Source organism: Neomonachus schauinslandi, chromosome 7 (genome assembly GCF_002201575.2).
Source record: "Neomonachus schauinslandi chromosome 7, ASM220157v2, whole genome shotgun sequence".
NCBI classification, from domain to species: domain Eukaryota; kingdom Metazoa; phylum Chordata; class Mammalia; order Carnivora; family Phocidae; genus Neomonachus; species Neomonachus schauinslandi.
This window is the reverse complement of record NC_058409.1, coordinates 19,835,311-19,857,182: the sequence shown is the minus strand read 5'-3', so window position 1 is coordinate 19,857,182 and position 21,872 is coordinate 19,835,311.

The window sequence follows — 21,872 nt, the reverse complement described above, 5'->3', positions numbered from 1 at the left end:
AGGGTGACAGCCCGGCACGGGAGACTATGGTCGGGAAGGAGAAGTGGGGCCACAAATAGGAAGAAGGGCCAGGTCTGGGGATAAGTGAGTGTTCCCACTGCCTTCTGGGGCCGTCCAGTACCTTGTGGGCCGGGAATCCTGATGGAATTATCGAGAGAGGCAGCGGTAAAGATCGAGCCAGATTGTCACTTAGGACAGTAGCGTAGGAATAGAGAATGTGAGCATTCACAGAATAGACAAGCGTGGGGTCAATTTGTTAATGAGAAAATAACCAGAGAACTAAAAAGAGCAACTGTTAAAATTTGGTTCTGCCTTGGGTGAGACCTGAAAGGTGAGGGTAGTGCACGGGAGTACTACTTGCCATTATAAGCCTCTCTAAGCAATTTGACTGTTTAACTGTGTGCATCTTGTTAACTACGTGCAATTTCACTTGGCAAAAACTGTCAGAATAGTATGGGCAAACCATTAAAAAAGAAATAAAACCCTTGCTTAAAACCCAGGCAGTGAGTCTCATGATGGCATCTTAGGGGAAGCGGATAATTCTTTGAGGACAAGGGGCTTCCTTGAACACCTTGAAACTCCCCTGGAGGGCTCTGGTCTATTCTGCTTATAAGTAAAGCTAAGCCTTCTAGGTGCTCTTCAAACCTCTTGGGTATACTTAAAATGTGATTTCTTGTAATCACAGGCAATGCAATAAAATCTAAACCGTTTCCCCCTATCATTCAGAAGTCATCTATTTTAATATGTGTTGTGTATTTATTAATTTAGCTGACTTCTATTCTTTGTTCATTCATTTATGTGTATGTATTTATACCCCGTTAAATTTCAGGAACGTTTGAAGAAAGTTATGAAGTAGATTATATATCATTAGTGGTAGCAGAATATCACTGTTACTATGTATTAATAATGAATTTTCCCATTGCTGATCTAAAAAAGGCTGGATGTACTTGTTCAAATTTTGTAAAATAAAACCTTTTTAGGCTGAAGCACTAGACACCATATCTAATCTTAGAAAAAACTTGTCTTTTGGGGCGCCTGGGTGGCTCAGTCATTAAGCGTCTGCCTTCGGCTCAGGTCATGATCCCAGGGTCCTGGGATCGAGCCCCGCATTGGGCTCCCTGCTCGGCGGGAAGTCTGTGTCTCCCTCTCCCACTCCCCCTGCTTGTGTTCCCTCTCTCGCTGTGTCTCTCTCTGTCAAATAAATAAAAAAAAAAACTTGTCTTTTATAAACTTTATTTTGCAGGAATTATTTATAAACAAATGCAATAACAAGAGGTTCAATGTATATTACTAACATCGAAGTGAAAAAGCTGTGTGGGTAATTAGTGCAGATTGAATATTAATTCGGGAATAATTTTCAAAGAGCTTGTGAAAAAGGCAGCTCTTCATTTGAAATGCTCAGGAACAGCACCTTTAAAATAACGTGAGGCAGAGCAGGTATTAACTCAGTCTCACTTCCGTTTGCTTTTGTCCTCATGAGAATGCCCTTCAGCATTACTTTTAGGAAGGGTCCTTGCTCTTGTTCTCAATATTTTTCTTAATTCAGAAATGGATATGGAGCCAATTGAGAAAAATGAACATTTAGCGTTGCCAATAGCCCTGCGATTGGTATTGTGTATCGTGAATATGGTTAGGGGCTCCGGTCAAATGCCAATATGATATTCAGTGGACTAGGGATTACTAATGTGTAAGCCAAGAAAAGCTGTGTTTGCAAATGAGGAAAGGATGAAGAAAAATCTCTATCATTCCCTGCACCTGCCCACATTTCTAGGCCAAGTCAGGATGGGAGAATAGGCTATTCATCATTAACAGTCACCCCTTCCCTGGTCCTGCCTTTGAAAATTAGCCTCTGTGATTGGAGATGAGCTCTTGCTGGCTCCTAGAGCTCTGTCTTGATTTCCATCTAGGGATGGAATCCATGCCTTGTCTGCCTACCTGATTACAGCTCCTTACATCTTTTTTTTTTTCTCCAAAATCTTTCTCCTTCTCCATCATTCCAGAGCCACAGCTTTTCCTAAGCCATCTGTTTACATCAAACAACAAATTACCCTTCTCCCATCATGTATGGTCCATTCAAAACTACCTGGCTCAGGAAACTACAACAAAGAAGAACAATGGAACTTATTTCTGCAACTCCAATCAACAGCTACTCTCTTTCTATCTTCTTTATATCTAACACCACAAATGCAACAGCAAAATACCAATTAGAATAATTAGAATAACAATATAATCACAATAACAAAATTCAGCAATCTTGTACCTTTGTTCTCCCTAGACTTTGAACTCTTAACAATGGCAAGACTTGTACCCTTTTGCATGTTTTTATCCAGTGAAAGTAGTGTGTGTGTGTGTTTGTGTATGTGTGAATTTGTTCTCACTTTCTGATTAGACTATAAGATACTTGAGCATAAAGAAGGCTGGGCCCCCTATTAATTAATTTATTAATTTATTTTAACTGGCTAGGATATTAGCAGAAATAACAAATTTACCCACAGATTTCATTCTCTGTTACAAATTGTCCTAAATAAACATTGCAGTTGTATTTTTTCCCTGCTTGTTTTCCCCTGCAACATCATTGTCATACTTTGCGGGCCGTATTAAAATAAGTCTAACCAAGCATAACCATTAATTTCTAGCTTCCAACCAGTAATCTGCATTTGTATCAGTCAAGATGGGCCAGATAATGCTGTGATTAAAAAAAACACATTTTCAGTGGCAAAAAATAACAAAATTTATTTTTTGCTACATGTTCATTAAGGGTCACTTGAGGATTCTGCTCCCACGTGATCATTTTCCTCATTCCAAAACCCAGAGGGAACAGCCTCTACCAGCTATGTAGGTGGAAGGAAAAGAGAGCATGGCAAAGCACGTCCTGGTTCTTACGGCCTCTACAAGGTGGCTTAAATTATATGGACAAAGCAAATCTCATGGCTACATCTGAATTTAATAGGCTAAGAAGTATCATTTTTCCCTAGGAAGGAAGATGGAACTCTGTCAAACAGTGACATCATCTACCATTACATTTAACTAGAGTTTTACCCCTTACATAGTGACTTCCCATAGATGGTGCGCCCATGATCACCTTTCTCTGATGTACAACTGTCATTCATCTCAGCATCCTTGAGCTTCATCCAACATGGTCTCCCATCCTTCTTTGCTCCAGGTCCCTCTGACCTCAATTGGATCTCCTGCTTCAAGCTCCTTGCCTCCCCTTTGCTTCTAGTCTCAGCTTGGATTTTATTGCCTGGGTTCATTTGGTTTTTTTAGCCTCTGAACTCTTGGGTCCTCTTTCAGAGTATGTCTTGTCTCCTTTCTTGCTTGGCCCAAGGAGACCATCCACTTAGCGTATTGCCCTTCCAGTGCAGTCCCAGAACTCTTTGACTCTTTCGGGAATGGGCAAAGTCACAGCGTGACATTTCTAGATCTCCTCCCACACCCAGATTCCATCCCTAATGGGTCAAGTATCACACCGAGTACCTCACAGGGGCCATACCATCCCAAGACACATAATGTAATTATTCCAATTTCATAGGTACATAGACAAGGTTTGGGGAGGTGAAGTGATTTGCTCAAGAACACAAAGATCACATTTAAAATATTTTTGCCTACCTCTCTTCTGCACAGCCTCAGATACATAGACGTGGCTGTGTCTCTAAATAACTCAAAGTTTGATAGGGGACTCTGGAAAAACGTTCATTTCTTTTGGGCAAGGAAAGTGGACGTGGACATACAAGAGACTGCATCCAATCTGGAGTCTGAGCATTGACCCTCTGGTCACAGAAATGTCTTATGCCAGCAGAAGGAGGGAAAGAGCACGGCGTGGGTGTGACTGGGAGGTGGGTGGAAGGCCGTGAGCTGGATCTCCACAATAAGGCAACCAACCAGTTCTTGGGTTTGAGATCCTTAGAGAAAAGGATCATAATTTTGACCTACCTGCAATGTTCAAAAATAACTTTTTTGTTAATCAGAGATTATTTTTGTCTTCCTTGTTCTCCTCTGCCATCTTTTATTGTTCTGTTGTTTTTTTTCCTAACTGCACACTTGTGAAATCCTTGTAACCGTCCTGACCTTGGCCATGCCCTCTCCTGGATGCCCGAAGAATCAGAATTTTAAAATAGCAGCAACATTTTTAATAAGAATGGAAGCATTAGTTTAGACTACTAGAGACTCCATAAGGTATAAACATTGTTTAATGGTTCTGCTGCTTCTCTGTCCTCTGAGGAGAACATAAGCCTGGTGCCTTCCTGAGTGCAGAAACAAAAAGCTCCTCAGAGCAACTGAAACAAAACAAAACAAAACACCCTCAACTAATGTCAGTGTTCTTGATAGTGACTGGCTCGTTCACCTTCCTGTGTAAATGTAATAGTTCTGAAGCTAATAGGGGTTTTGAAGAGGCCACTGTGTGGCAAGACCACTAACCCAACTACTGGACAGCTGAGTTTGTTGGTCCTTTGCTCCCTGTCCCCACCTCTTATACTGAGGCAGCTGAATTTGCTCTTGAGTTCAAATATTGCATTATAGGTGGACCCAGCTGAGCAAAGCATTGGGTCAGGGGTTGGATGGGGGAATAGATTGTCTAATTTATAAGTCCACAAAACTTATTATAACTTAATTTAAAGAAGAAATTTCCATCAATATTTTTCATGTTTGTGTTTAGTATTATAAAAACATTTCTCTGGGCACCTGGGTGGCTCAGTCAGTTAAGCATCTGCCCAGGGTCCTGGGATCAAGTCCCACGTGGGGCTCCCTGCTCAGCAGGGAGTCTGCTTCTCCCTCTCCCTCTGCCCCTCCCCCCTGCTTATGCCTGTGCTCTCTCTCTCTCTCTCAAATAAATTAATAAAATCTTTAAAAAAAACCATTTCTCAAAACTGTACTCTAATTAGCTTGGAACCAAAAGACAGCTCCACACTCCATCTCAGGGATGTTTTACTGCAGGAGGTATCAACAAATAAGGCAATCAGAGTTCTGCTGGTTTAAGAATATTGAGTTCCTTTATTTCAGGGAAAATTCTTTGAGTCTCTGGCTACATGTTATAACCAGAATGCAAGCAAGCTGCAGTTTGGAGGGAATCTTATGCAATTCTGGACATGATAACTCATTCAGAGCAGTGTAATCTACCACTGAGAAAAGACAATTGAAAGTTACTGAGAGTCTCCTGGGTCCTTTGGGTTGGGACCTATGGGAGGTAAAGCAGTGCATGGAAGCCTGAGATCTGCATTCTTACAGTGACTGTGGGACAGTTATCCTAAGCAAGCTAGCCCTTGGGTCCTGCTTTGCTCAGCTATTAAGTTAAAGAGGTTATAACTAGACCTAAAATGTTATGATTCTAGGTCTATCATATGCACACAAGAAAAATACCACCACTGTCTTTCCATGCTTGGATGGGCTTCCCAGAGCACTCACCACCTCCATCAGGATACCTGGGGGGAGCCCGAGCTCTTCAAGAACTCCACCTTTCCAGGGTAGAGTGGTTCTACCAGTATTTCAGGAGGAAAATTAGAAGGAAATTTTCATCTGGAGGATGAGAGAGATTTCTTACGTGTTCTTGGATGGATATCAGGGAAAATCAAATCTGCAATATTGCCTGTGCCTATTGTGGATGAAGCACAGTAATGAGGTCCATACACAGTCCTGCCTTGACCACTGAAAACATCAAACATCCAGAAGGATTTTCCATAATCCATTTGAGTATCAAAATACTTCGATGTTGCCTGTAAACCAATCATAGGGAATCATACTGTTATTTCAAAGTACTTGAGCTATCTTCTTACTGATAAATGATGGGAGAGAAAAATTCAATTCTACAAGCATGTTTTCATAAACTCAAAGAAAACTAATTCAAATCCATCATGATTTGAGTAATTGGTTCAATTCAAACTTAGTGGCTGGTAACAGCACTAGCTACATTCCTTTCAAAGGCTACTATTTATAAAATGAAAATAAATTCAGTGGATTTCAAGCAGAAGCATATTCTGTGAAGACCTAAATATAAAGAGTCATTTTGGAGAGTAATTAAAAATCATGATGCTTTCATCAGTACCCTCAGTGGAAAGTTTCTCATGATGCTTTGCTAAATGAGGTTTTGCCATTAGGATTCCCCCATAAAACAACTAAGTACTTATACTCAAGCGTCTTTACCAGTTTGAAGTCTGGTCATATTGAACCATAATGTAATTTCAAGATTATTCTATTGTTAGCAATTGTCATTTGTGTTGGCTTTTCCAATTCTCTGACCTATCTCTTAATCATCTCCAGAAACCGCTCATCCACTGTAGTCCATTCATCAATTAGCTTGACCCTGTCCCCCAGTGACCTTCCATAAAATACACAATCAGCAAAATCTTAAAATATATAATTCATAGATAAAACTTCACTTAAAATATTACACTAATAGATTATAAACATATAAAAGAATGACTCTAACGGAAGGGCAAGAGTTCATAGTTAACATCAACATAAGACATAAAGCAATTCAAATAATTGCACTGTCCTTCTTCTCTCTCAATTTCCCTGTGCCTGTATTCTTACATATGTAAAATGGGGATAATAATAGTACCTACCTATCTCCTAGGGTTGTTGTAAGGATTAAGTGAATTAAGTTCATATAAAAGAGCTTAAAATCATTCCTGGCACATAGGAGTATAGGCTTTTATAAAAGTACAAGCTCTTATATAATTATAAATATCACTTTCATCTTTTATCTTCTGATTGCACCAATGATGATCACACATCTCCCCATGATAAAGTACATTATAATTTTTCATTTCAACATAAAGCCAGCAAATTCAAATGCAAGTATAATTTTAAAACCTACTGCCTACGCTCAAGTTGGAATGGAAACCTTAAAGAAATATTGAGGTCTATTCTGAATCATTAATGCATACGTCACAGTTACTTTTTATCAAATTTTCACTATGTGCCAAACTCTTTAGAGATGCCTTACATGTAATAATTTATTTAATCCTCACAAACTAGGTATTGTTGTCCTAATTTTGCAGCTGAGACATAGACTGGTTATATGACTTGCCCGATAGCACACAGGTAGAAGGCGATGAATGAGGGATTCAAATGAGGGCAACTGGCCTCTGGAGGCTATTTGATTATCCTCCAAGCTATTCTTGATATGGTTGGAAAATTCCTCATTTCAGTTCCTGAGCTAATAGTTACTATTGTGCAATCACAGACAAGTCAGTTTTAAACAACAATTCTTGGCAGAATTGCCCAAGTTCAGACCCTTTACAAGGGGCACGATTTTATTTAATGGATGAACTTTTATAGAATCTAGGTCCTATCTCCTAATTACACGTGAACCTCCAGGAGGAGCCTTATATCCTCCAGAAAGTCGAGTTTGGTCTAAGGCATATAAGAGGCCCTCCATAAATATTTGGGCTTATGGGATGCTTTCCCATCTAATTGTAATTCCAGAATTAGGGTTCCATGAGGTGATCTTTCCACTTCTGATTTAGGACTAGTTTCCCCCTCGCAGTACTTCTCCCCCGCACCATACATCTGGTCAGTCTGCCCTGCGTTCCCTAGAGGTCCCCACCTGGCAAGGCTTTGTCTTCATTCTTCTGAGAGCCATCTGCCTCTCTCTTGCTTTTAAAACAAAGTTATCACTCAGCCCTTGTACATCTGGAGCTCTCCAGACCACATTAGCTGAAGGGCTGAAGTTGTCAGGTGTAGCCTTCAAGATCTTCCCAGGAGGCCTGGGTTGGGCAACACAGGTCAGATCATGCGTTGAAGGGCAACTTCCTTGCAGGAATAGAGTGTGCTAAGTTCATATCTTTAACCTGTGTGCAACAGAGACAGCTAAATCTAGACATGTAGCTTTCATTATATTCTACAACAGCGAAGTAGCTGTGATACAGAAGCAGCCCCAAATTTCCACTCAATAGTACAAATGCCAATTCTGCCAGTTTCCAAATTCTATATACTTGGGCAATTCACTAATGTTTCCGAGCCTCAGTTTTCCCAGATGTGAAATGAGGATGGGCGTGCTAACCCTCCCCGTATGCTATCCATGAGCGTGTTCTTGCACCTACTTCACTCCCGAGAACACTTCAACAGCTGAGTATGCCTTTTTAAAAGGTGATAATGAGGAATCAGGATCATCATTCTTGAAAGCTGGTTCTTTCTTCCCTTCCTCCCTGACTTTTTCTTCTTTTTTGTAACATTAACCAGTAGGCAGGACTTTCAGAAACTTCACAGAGGAGTGAAGCATTGAAAATGTCCATCTGAAAGCTAAATGGTGATTAAGACCTCTCAACCGAAAACAACCTGCAATGGGTTTATGCATTGTAAGCATCCTCAACCTCAAAGATGAGGCACAGTCGAATGCTAAGTGGCTAAGTAAGTAAAGGGGAAGAGGCTGGGGATTTGGAAGTCAGCTGTGTGGGGGAATCTTCAGGAAGCATTGCCTCTCTGCCCATCATTCTTTCAGATGCAAAACCCAAGGCCCAGAGTCTTCTTCAGCCACTGAACTGCTAAGGCTGCACAGGGGACGGTGGAAAATTCTTCTCCAATTCTGTTAGCAACACACATTTTTGGATATAAAGCAAACGTCTCCTCTCCTATGGATTCAGTTTTTTTATTCCCGGTGGCAAAAGCCATTTCCTTCTGACTCACTCTAATTGTAGAGCTGCCTTAGCTTGCATTTGGTTGTGATGGTTAAATACTATTGATGGAAAAAAACTCCACAAACATGAGATGTCTTCAAAATATTAAGGACTAATAACTGATGGTGGAAAATGTAACCTCCCCAAGGCAGTGAACTCATTTCCCCTCAGGGCATCACTTTCTTCACGTCTGCATTTTAGCACTCACTATTTTATAGTGTAATTCAGGGGTCAGCAAACTTCTCATAAACGGCCAGAGAGGAAATATTTTCGGCTTTGTGGGCCAATCTTGGTATTTACTACGGAACTCTGTTAGAGCATGAACGTAGCTAACACATATGCAAATGACTGTGTCTGTGTTCCAATCACATTATTTATGGACACTGAAACTTGGCTTTCATATAATTTTCCATGTGTCCCAAAATACTATTTTCATTTGATTTCTCCCCCAATCATTTAAAATGGTAAAACCAGCCATAGCTCACCAGCCAGACAAAACCAGGTGGGCCAAATCTGACTCCCAGGCCATCGGTCCTCTACCACTGTTTTAATTGGTCTGTAAGTGCTTTGAAGGCAGCAACCCTATTTTCCTCAATGAAGTACATGAAAATCAGATGTTCCTAATATCAGCAATGAGTATAAATGGTAAGGATCAGAGGAATGTGCAAAGCAAGACAAGGACGGAGAGAGGAAGGAAGGAAGGAAGGAAGGAAGGAAGGAAGGAAGGAAGGAAGGAAGGAAGGAAGGAAGGAAAGGAAGGAAGGAAGGAAGAAAGAAAGAAAGAAAGAAGAGGAATATAAGTAACTGAAATGTCACATCTTTAAGAGATGCTCGAATTGGACTGTACTACGGTGCAAACATTTCTTGGTAAGTTATTTGGAAACATTACCTTTGCTTTTCACTTTTAGAATTCGGGTCACAGTTGAACACGGATTGCTCAGCAGTGCTTCAACAGGCTGCTGGGGCCTTGCCGTGATTAGCATCAGAACTGAAAAGATGAGATATGAGCCATGATTGTTAATGGAAGCAACAGCTTCATCCCATTATCATTCTGCATGACAAGAGAGAAAACAAATCCAGATAGAAAGAAAGAAAGCTCAAGCTTGTTTATGTGCCTTGACTAGCCTTAGTGATGAAGAGCATTTTCAGAATAATTCAAATAAGGCTACATTTCTTTGAACCTAGAAAAAATCTTGAGATGAAGAGATTTCTTCAGAGTTGCATGGTGCTTATGGGTTTCAGCTAGGCATCTTTAACCACAATGAACTGTGCTAACTTGTGGTGTAAGTTTATCTGGTGCCCAGGGGAGAAATGGGCTCAATGACAGTTGAGAAAGTTTCCTGCTTGTTACTATCCTGATCACCATGGATACATTCTTTCCGAATGAATAGCAAGATCTCTAGGAGAGCTAACGCAAGGCATAAGACAAAATCTTTCAAATCTACATACTTTTTAAAAAAATCACACTACTTCAGCTAGAAATTCATACAAATGAGTGCCTATCTACAAGTCTCAGGGCCTCTAAAACTTTAGCAACACCAAAGACATAGAAACTCTAGACTATTTTCATTCCAGGAGGAAAAATCTCAGAATTACCAGGTTAGAATAAACTTGGGGTAACAGGTAGCACTCTCCAACATTTATTGGAAAAATACTTAGGTCACTTCAGTTGGAAGAAAACCCCAAATACCCTCCACACACATTAGATCTCCTGTCCCAATATTTATGGTTCCTCCCACAGTAGATAATATATTTGTGCCTAATTCACATACTGGAAGACAGTTCACCTGTTAGACCCATTTTTTTGGAAACTCACTAAAGAGTTTGCTAGCCAATAACTGAGAAAAGAACTTTGAAAATTTTGATGAGTTTGTAAAAACTGTGTGAGTCTTTTTCTCCCTCTGCATTGGTGACTAACAAAAACCTGGGAAATTTTGCTATAGGAAAAGCAAGGTATGAACATGACTCAGAAAAATCCAATCAAAAAATAAGGTCCTGGAACACTCCTCTCATCTAGAAATTGAACGGAAAAATAAATTTAGTTTGTTTGATGCCTTTCAGGAGCAACCAGTTTTGAACCTGCAGCTTTTTCTTTGGCACAATATAAGCTCATTTTCTATCTCTCATAATGCAAGCTCTTCTTTCGTCTTCCTTAGGCCAACCACACTTCTATCTTCTCTCTACAAATATACAGCTCCTCCAACAATATACATACCCTAAAATCTTGCTAGCTACCACTGAAAAAATGTGGAGGTATCTTCCAAATCTACTTACTCTGAATATGTATTCTCATGATTCTTAGTTTACCTACTAGAATAAGTAAATTTCTACTAAAGTAGATAGATTATATCACCTTTTTTAATGATACAATGTGAATATTTATTTAGTGGAAGTGTTGAATACTTAACATGTCTGTCTGTGCACAGATTTTATATTTTATATTGAAATTTAGGGTAGTGTAGGAACTGAGTTTAACTTATTTTGTCTCTCAGAATTGTCCCTAGACACTGTCTTCAGGGTTGACCCTTTGTATTGTCAGCTCACATGCTGACTTATAAAAGAGCTTTCTGTATTTCCCTACACCAAAACTTAACAACCTTAGGAGCACCTGGGTGGCTCTGTCAGTTAAGTGTCTGACTCTTTATTTCAGTTCGGGTCATGATCTCAGGGTCATGGGATGGAGCCCTGCTTGGGGCTCTGCACTCAGCATGGAGTCTGCCTGAGATTCTCTCGCTCCCTCTCCCTCTGCCCCTCCCCCTGCTCACATTCTCTCTCTCTCTCAAATAAAAATAAATAAATAAAAATCTAAAACAAAAACAAAAACTTAACCAAATTCATCAGCACTCTGCTCTGAACTAGCTGTCAGTTAGGAGGGAGTTGTGATTAGTACAATGATGTTAATGGATATCAATGTCTTAACATATTACTTTCTCTGGAATATTGTGCTTTAATCAGGATTATATTGAAGAAAATCAGAATGGCAAGAATGAACTTATATCAGAGATGGAATTGTAGGCAAAGAGGGAGATATATTTCAACCTGAGAGCTTTCTCAAGTTTCTCATATATAAGGAAAGAGGCACCTCACTCCCCATCAAATCTAGCCTAAATAGCCCAGCCCAGAAGAGCATTTAACACACAATCTTGATAGTAATGACTATACACACAGATTGTAAGTGAAAAATATTCATGGCAAATAGTATACATGGCAATATTCTTAAGGTTATGATTGTAAAGGGTCTCTTAACGTAATAATTCTAAATAATAAAAAGCTTCTGTTGAACTTATTTAAATAATGCTGTAATTATCTGAACTTCATCACATTGGCCATATGCTTCAGCTATGCATGGACTTATGAGCATAATTACTCAATTCATGAATTTCAACCCACTTATACTTCTAATATCAAAACTTAATTTAAAAAAATTTCTTGTATAAGTGGCTCAGTCATAAGCAGGTCATCAGTTGCAGTGAGAAAGGAGAAAAATACCATTTATTTGCCTTTCAAGTAGCTCATATTTCAACCAGGCTTAGTTAATATTTGCCCCTGTGGTCTCTAATAAAGGCATAAGCAAATGTTTTTTAAATATGTGTTGCAGCCAAAGACAAAACCGTGGTGAATGACTATATCAAGGAAAATAGTTAGAAAATTCATAAATCAGTGTTCAGTTTATATTCCTGTGATTAAAAGGGCAAACAATTTTCAGGTTAAGCAAAATCATTGGCCTTGACTATAGGTAAAAGTATTTGAGATTACTAACTGAACTTGTCACTGCTATTAAATTCCTATGAACGCTCCAAATTTTAATGAAGGCAGAACATTTTTGCATTAAATAAACAAATGATTGGCAATGAAAATACATATTTAAATGGATCTTAAGTCACAAATGTGTTTAGGTTTTCCCTAGATGCCTGTAATAACAAGAATTCCTTTTTTTAAGTGTGCCATGCATAAATATATATTTATTTAGACAAGCTTTCAGGAAGAATTTAGAAATGTCTTTAGAAAAAGTGACATTGTTTAGAAACAGTGACAAATATATTTCATAAATATATATCCAAAATATTTAAAGGGGATGGCTCCTCATATTTTTAATTATATTCACTGACCTTTCTGATGAGAGAAACTCTTTCTGCCAGAATTCACTATTTATTGCTTAAAATGTCTCATTTATTCTCACAGACGCATTTAGAAGGAATTTATTTTAGTAATTACTTTATAGTTGAAGGTAGGGAATATAAGTCTCTCTCTCTCTTTCTAATTCTTTCTCTTCTGGTAAGAAGGCAAAATGATTTGAGGGTAAAGAAGAAAATCTAGCCTTCTGCATGGTAATGCAGTGTTGCAATCTGCCCAGAAACACTACTTTGTGTCTAATTCTTAAGATACTTGTATCCATTCAGGCTTGGTTACTGTTAGCTGGATGCTCCTAGGGATCAACAAACAGGCTCATGGATATTGAAAGGAAAAAAGAACTCAAGCTTTAACAGGGCCACATTCATTTCTGGATCCCTTACCGGCCAATGGGGAGCAGTGGGCCTGGTGATGGAGCCCAACAGGAGAACTGACTTCAGGACCTGAGTAACAACAGGAGAGGGACACGCTTTATCCAGACTTAGCTCGCTTTTCCCTGGAGTAAAGGGACCCAGCCTCCTTCAGACATATTACATCAAGCATTTCTTCCCGAGCCCGGCCAGCTCATTTCTGTGATCCCTCTAAATGTATTGATGAGGTGGGAGCGATTCAGTACGCTGGGAAACTCTAAAACCCACACTCTTTCAGTAATAACAAATAAACCTTTGGAGTTCTAATGGTCAGGCAAAAAAAAAAAAAAAAAAAGTCCCTTTACATAGAGTAGTGATGATTTATATTTTCATGCCAGGAAGGCAAAATGGACAACTTGGAAAAGATTGTTATTTCTGAAGGGTTTCGATTCCAACAGGACAGCAAAGGGAAATTCCCTGTCACCTCAAGGCCCTGCAATCCGAGCTCTCTCCAGGATTTTGCTCTTTAAAAGTCCCTCGGAGCACCTGGGTGGCTCAGTCGTTAAGCGTCTGCCTTCGGCTCAGGTCATGATCCCGGGGTCCTGGGATCGAGCCCCGCATCGGGCTCCCTGCTCTGCGGGGAGCCTGCTTCTCCCTCTCCCACTCCCCCTGCTTGTGTTCCCTCTCTCGCTGTGTCTCTCTCTGTCAAATAAACAAATAAAATCTTTAAAAAAAATAAATAAAAGCCTTTAAGGCAGGATAGTTTTGATAGCTTTCCCTTTCTCCTCTCTTGCATAAAATCAGGTGAGGAAACCTCCAAGCCTGAGGTGTTGGGGGGTGGGACAAGAGTGTGTCACCTCTTGACACGGGGCCTTCTGAGCTTAGTGGAGAAAATGAGGTTGTAGCTCCTCAGGGGATTTTCCACAGCAGCCGATCGGCTATACGCTTGCAGTGGGGTTGTGTTATTCAGGGTCTCCTTCTCTTTTATCTCTTTGTGTCCATTGGCACACACACACGACAGTAGAGAAAAGTGCGAGACGCACCAGTGTTTGAGCCGGGCGGTAGGTCCTCAGAGGGCCCCGAGGGCCTGAGGAGAGGCCATGAGAAAGGACAATGGACGGGCCGGGGAGGCACTGGCCCGGTTAGTCACAGCTCCCGGCAGGAACACTTCTGGGGTGAGTGGGTGCGGTGGTGCGAGTGTGAATGAGAAGTGGGAATACTCTAACACTTCATTTATGGATTTCACAGCGCGGCGATGGGGAAGTGAGAAGATTATTCACAGAGTCTCACCAAAGTTTTCTTCTAGACTAATGGTATTCCAAAAACATATTCACCTAAGTCTCTTGAATAATGGGGAAATGTTCAAATGGATAGAACTAATTGCTTCCTGCGAGTGTATGATATATACGCACACATTTAATCTTATAGGATTTCAAACATCTATAGAGTTACAAATGAAAATGCTGTTAAGTTCAAAAAATAAAAAAATAAAGATAATAAAAATGCTCTAAGGTCAATTAATAGAAATAGTGTGTATATGAATATGCAAATTCACATATACATATGTATGCAACATGAAAATCTGTCATATGTATATTAATATGTAAATACTCATTATTTGTTGATATGTGGGGTCATATATATACATGTATACATAGTCTGATTATTCTAATCATTTTTTTTTTAAAGATTTCATTTATTTATTTGACAGAGAGAGAGAGACGTGAGAGAGGGAACACAAGCAGGGGGAGTGGGAGAGGGAGAAGCAGGCCTCCCGCAGGGCAGGGAGCCCGATGTGGGGCTCGATCCCAGGGTCCTGGGATCATGACCTGAGCTGAAGGCAGACACTTAACGACTGAGCCACCCAGGCTCCCCTGATGATTCTAATCCTCTTATCTTAACATTAATAGGCCAGTCAGCCTCCCTCAGCAGTGTTTTTCCTTCCATGACGAACCTAGAAATTCTCAATGACCGGGAACTTGAAATCTCCTCAGCCACTTTACATATTCTGGGATCTTTAAATTAGACTCCAAATTTGTATTCCAAAACATAACATTTCATAAAATTGTCCTTCACAATCCAATCCAAAGTGGTAGCGCAAAGTAACAGGGTCATACATTAAGCAGGGTACTTTGCTCCCTGAGTGTATACACACAGACATACAGACACACAGACATGCACTCAACTGAGTGACAGGCTCAAGTGCCTTTGCACTTGAATAAAAACACCCACCCCTCTCAATCCCACCCCCGGGCATGGCTCATCCCTGGGGGAGGAGGGAAAATAAAGAGGAGGTGGGAACCTTAGATCTGACTATTTACCCAAGAGACTGAGATTAAATCTACAAGTAACACAGATTGCCTAAAAGTAACTTGGATAAAAAATTCTGCTATTTGGCAGAATGAGAAAACAGAAGCATTCTATTCCAAGTTCAGAATTAAAAAATAAATGAAGTTGCATTTATTTTTCACCCCTGAAGTTTATGACTGTAAGTTACACAACCGACGGTGTGATTTTCCACTTCATTCACATTACAAGATTCAAAGCGGATATTCAGAAACTTTGGGAATATCACATGGTACCCAAAAGAGGTGGTTGTACATAAGATAGGAGTTTCGGTGGGTGAATGCAAAGCAGCTGCATTAAAAGCTCTTAAGTCTTTAAAAGCAGTTTGATATATCTTTTAATTCATATGCCTTGTGAAAGTTATTGTCTGAGAGTATCACAATGGTCTTGTCTCATTGTTGATTTTCAACTAAATAACAGGATTAGATCGTATGTTTTCTAGATATACCAAAGAGACTCTACAAAACCGCCCATGACAAATACTATTTTCTTGAGGATAAACCACAGAAGATAGCAGCTAAGAAATACATTTTTTAAATCTGATGTCAGGATTTGGGACATAAAACATAAACGTAGAAACTACTTTGTCATAGGGACAATGCAAGTCCTCTACGTCAGCAAATAATTCAGGTAAAGTGCAACTGAAGTATTTCTGATCTCTCCTAGTCATGTAAAAATAAACTTAAATTGATTTTTTCTTTAACAAAACAAAAATAGTCTTCAAACTTCATTAGTAACTTTTATAAACAAAAGTAAAGAAGATCTTTTTCATTTCAAAAATTCCCATTAGTTATCACTATTTTATCTGTCAAATCTCAACACAAAAATTAAGGAGAGAAGACTTTAATAAACTGAATAGATTATTTTTGACAGCATTGTTCAAATTCTCTTGGAGGGTGAGCATGGATCACAATCAATTAGGAAGGGAGAAGACCCACCGTTTTGGGTGTGGAGGCATGTTCTACTTTCTGGGAGTCGTTGTGGCTGGTGGGGCCATAACATGTCCTCCTGATGGGCTGAGGCAGAAAGAAAAAACAATAGGTCACCAAGGAAACTCTCAAAGACATTCCCTAATACTAGTATCATCCTAACTCCTTACATATTTGGAACAACTGACTGTAGTTAAACTAAGTAGCATTAATCTATACAAAAGGAAACATACCAAAACCATCTAATAACTGCATATTTCTTTGACAAAATCACTAGGACTCTAGATCTTAAGACTAGTAAATACAGGGGCATGCTTTTGGAGTGGCCCATGTGAGGAATGGCAATGAGAAATCTCCCAGAATTGAAGTGAAAATCACAGATTCACAGAGAACACCTCAGTTGCCAGTGTAAAACCAAAGATTCTATGTCCTTCAGCGTTGTTCTCCATATAAAGAGCAGGGGATTCCTTAAAGCAAAACTGAGCTACAGACCTGGTCCTTTTTTTTTTTTTTTTTTTTTTTTTAAGGATTTTATTTATTTATTTGACAGAGAGAGACACAGCGAGAGAGGGAACACAAGCAGGGGGACTGGGAGAGGGAGAAGCAGGCTTCCCACGGAGCAGGGAGCCCGACGTGGGGCTCGATCCCAGGACCCTGGGATCATGACCTGAGCCGAAGGCAGACGCTTAACGACTGAGCCACCCAGGCACCCCAGACCTGGTCCTTTGTTCTAATGACCCCGTTCTCGCCCACTGCTCCATCAGGGACAGACGTTCCCAGCCTTCCAGATTTCCTGCCAGGAGTGACTTTGATACAGTCCTTGATTCCATGAGGCATAATTATTGTGATCTCTTAAAATAAAAGTGGCAACCGACACATTCCCGGAAGGATACCTAACCCTCATTAATGGAGAAATAGAGTAGAGAGTGAATGACTGCATATAAAGGAGATTTATTCTTATTCAGGCAGAATTGTGTTTTCTTCTTCATTTTTGTCTATGGGAACCACAAGCTCTTACCAAGATTTCAATTAAAAAAAAAAATGACACCGATCTTTCGCGTGCACCATAATATTTTATTATGTCATCATTTGTTCTCATCATATACCATCGTGGATCTCATCAGTGGTTTCAGTGACTTTCAGTAGACCTATCTCTTCCCTCTGGGTGGGGGAAAGGATGGCAACAGAGTCAAGCAGGTGGCACCGTCCTTGGCTACAAATTTTCCATCTAAAGCTGTGGCCCATTCACCCTGCATGATGGGGAGAGAGCAGCCTTCTTGGAATCCCTCCTCACTGTCGTCCTAGAGGCCCCTTTTCCCTCTCTTCTGTGTTGGATTCCCTGTTTCCTGTGTCCCATGTTTTTTTTATCCTGCTCCCTCAGTTTGGGTGGATCACAGTTTCTGGAAAATGATGTCTGTCATGTTTGATCGTATCTGTATTCTCTCGTCTCGTTGGATTGACATTTTGGCTCTGTATTAAATTCTGCACGGGAAATGATATTCTTTCTGAGTTTTGAAGAAATGCTCCCTTTTTCTAGCTTACAGAACTGGTATGATATTTAACACTTTGTATATGACTGGTTTTTCCATCTGGATGCCTTGAGAATCTTCCCTGTGCCCAGTTCTGAAATTTCACACTGATGTGCCTTACGTAAGACCCACTTTCACTCATTGTTTGGGCCTCCTAGGAGCCATTTTAATTTGGACATGCATGACCTTTAGTCCTGGGGAAATGCCTTCAATTCTTTTCTTGATGATTTCCTATCTTCCATTTTCTCTATTCTTGTTCTTTTTAAAATTCTATTACTGCACACTTAAATTTCTATTATTATAGATTTTCTGGACTGTTTTCTAAATTTCTTATCTCCTCTCCCTGTTTTCTGTTGTTTTGGCTCTACTTTTTGAACTGTTCCTCTGACTTTATTTTCAACTCTTCACTTTCTTATATTTTAATCTCAAAAAAAATGTTTTTTGTTTTCTGAATTCTTTCTAGCATCTTGTTCTCAATTCATGGATGCACTATCTTCTCTTAACTATCTAAAATATTTATTAATAGGCTTTGGAAGATGTCTTTTTCCTCACCTGTTTCTTTTTCTGCCGAGTTGTTCATTCCCTGTTTGTTCTGGTTTTTATCTTCCACCTTGAAGTTCTTCTCTGATTGGAAGCTCTGAATACGCTTGTGAGGCTTGTGGACTTTGAGCTTCATTATCGTGTGGTGTGGTGCACCATTTGTCAGAAAACTATCATGTCAGTCTATTTTAGGCTGCTCACACTCCCCATAGGAGAATCTTTCTCTGTCCTATTTGAGTGATGGAAGCCTAGTGGGGCATCCAAGCGCTCAGCATCCAATATGCATGAATTCACCTGAGCCTGTTGTTTGTGGGGTGGGCAGCATATCCTTCATCTGGAGACTGGTGGTCCAAACTCTCATTACTGCCCCCTCCTTGGCCTCCCTGTTTTCTTGTGGAATCCATTTGAAATTTGTTGCCTTAAAGCATTAAATGTGAGGAATATATTTCCATCTCATTGACCATATCCAGTCATTGACTCATTTATTATTCAGGTATGACAGAAGAACACATAAAATGATTTCTACATACCGATGGGAAAACTGTGTCTCCATGGTAACACAGGATCTTCTAACCAGGAAGCTTCCCTATTTACCTGGAAACCCTGATAATCGTCTTATTTCTCAATACGTCACCCTCTTTCAAGTTCCAATGCCAGCAAACTGAAATTAAGCAGTGCTTGTGCAAAGTAAGCACATAAAGCTACGGCAAATGTTTAACGTTAACTACAAGCTAAACGTGCACTGTCGTTTAGTGCTGTTGATTAACAATAGCCTTCTTTTCCTTAAAGAAACTGGCTAGGGGAAACAATACGAAATGTAAGTGCTGGTGACAGTCATAAGAAATTCTTCAATAGTACTTGTCCTTCAGTCATTTCTGCACTAATTTTCCACACCAAACAAATACTCATTTTTCTTACGGCTTCCACTTAGTCTCTATATTTTTATTTATTACGACTTTTCTCTTCTGTTTGGCATTTTCTAGTAGTGTTTTTCATTTTCCTTTCTTCTCCAACTCTTTTCTACAACAGTTTCTCTTCTCTGTTTACAGAGTAAACTCATGATCAGTGACATCTAGCCAACGGAGTCCACAGTTCTCAATGAATCAACCAATAAATGATTGTCTGAATAGAGAGAGAAAGTGTGTGTGGCGGGGGAGGGGGGGATGGGAGAATGTATAAATCCAGGAAGTAAAGCATGAGAGGTGTAAGAAGCCATCTTCATGAATATTCTATGGTTGCAAGGTGTTTCCATGCAAACCAGTTATGCTAAATGTACATAAAATGTAACATAAAGATGTGGAAGATGGATCCCTGGTTAAATTTCCTCCAGCTGGCGCTTTGCCTGACCCTGACATTGTTAGTGATGATTAGCATTCCACAACAGCCAAGTTCACAGTGTCAGGGGTTGTGCGCTTGTCTAGATGAACAGAAAGTCATTCTGATCCTGTTAATATCATTAACAAAATATAACATGCTGGCAAGATTTGGGTTTGAGCTTCCGTCCTTTATCTGCCAAATTTCCATTTTAAATGTAATCAGAACATATTTTTAATACTGAAAGCAGCTCAGTAATAGCTGACATTTTTGAGCATTCACTACAAGCCATTGAGTGTACAAAGAACATACATTATCATATTTCATCCCTTCAAATCTCTGTGAGGTACTTGTGATTACTCTGCATATTTACAAGTGGGAAAACTGGCTCTTAGATTCATCATGCGCCCAAGGTCACGTAGCTGGAAAAACGTAAAATCTAGTTTTCATGGCTCCAGTGTCCATGCTCTTAACCACGATGTCTTAGTGTCTCTGATATTGGATAGAATATACTTTAAACAATCCATTAGAAACTCAGGGTAATAGTTTACTGTGTTTCTCCACATCGTTTTATTAAGAAAACATGATAGATGCTAATAAATAGTCATCCAATCTTATGAATCCTGAAGCATTCTTCATATGTCAAAACCGAGTAATCATTAGAATCCCTGTCTCTGTTAAGATGTATTAGTTACAGGGGCGCCTGGGGGGCTCAGTCATTAAGCATCTGCCTTCGGCTCAGGTCATGATCCCGGGGTCCTGGGATCGAGCCCCACATTGGGCTCCCTCCTCCACGGGAAGCCTGCTTCTCCCTCTCCCTCTCCCCCTGCTTCTGTTCCCTCTCTCGCTGTGTCTCTCTCTCTCTGTCAGATAAATAAATAAAACCTTAAAAAAAAAAAGAATGTATTAATTACATATTGTTGCCAGATAGGAAAAACATTCCTGGGTTTATTCTACTCTACTAAACACTTCTGACACCAGCGATGTGGTTCTCCACACCAAGCAATTCTGACACTAACTGTCTAGAGTTAGCATCATCCCCAGGGCCAGCAGGCTGCCCCCCTACTTCACATGCCAATCACAAGTAGTAGGTCCCCAGGTTACTCCCAACTTCTATCTGACTCAACTACAAATCAGAGGTCCCAGTGACATGATGATGATTCTGAAAGACCAGGAGTTCTGACTCGGTATAAAACCCTGGTCCCGCTGCTTGAAAGCTCAGTAATTCAAGCATGAGACTTTATCTGAATTGAAGTCTTACCATCTGTAAAATGGGTACTTATATTGCAGGTTTGTGATGAAGAGAAAGAGAAACAGAACATATAAAAGTACTCAGCAAATGGCCGGCACGCAGTACACATAGGTTTGCCTTTTCCTTTCACATAATTGGAAGAGGTTGAGACCCTAAGAGAAGAAATGTTACCTGCTCCCAAACTCTTTAAATCACCTGGCCTGCTCTAAATGATAGGAATGGGAAGAGATGCCTAGTCTATAAAAGCTCTGTCTGGGGTAATCAAGGTGTATCTATATAAAAAGAAAATTTCTCTGAACTTCCAGAAAGTTTATAGACAATGCTATTTTAATAGCAGTTGATTCTATACTGTATTCTATCATTTTCTAATGGTCTTTATGGGAGGGTGTTTTCTCCCTAAATTGTCTCTTAATCCTTCAAGGAATATTTCCTCAGGTTCTTCTGTGTTCTCTACTGTTTATAGCATTTTAGAGCTACCATATTTTTCCCCGTATCTTTTTTTAAAAGATTTATTTATTTGTTTATTTTAGAGAAAGAGAGAGAGAGAGAAGGGGGCAAAGGGCAGAGGGAGAGAGACAGGGAGGATCTCAAGCAGACTCCCCGCTGAGCACAGAGCCGGAGGCTGGCCTGGATCTCAGGACCCTGAGTCATGACCTGAGCTGAAGCCAAGAGTCTGACACTTAAGCAACTGAGCCACCCAGGTGCCTTGCTACCAGGTATTTTGATAAAAATGGGGGCACTTAGTCTGATAAAAAAAAATGGGATTTTAGAATTTTTTAATTTACATATAAATCCTGCTAACATTATACAAATTTAATTGCATTCGTTATACTTTTAATTTCCCCTACTGAAAAAAAAAAAATCCA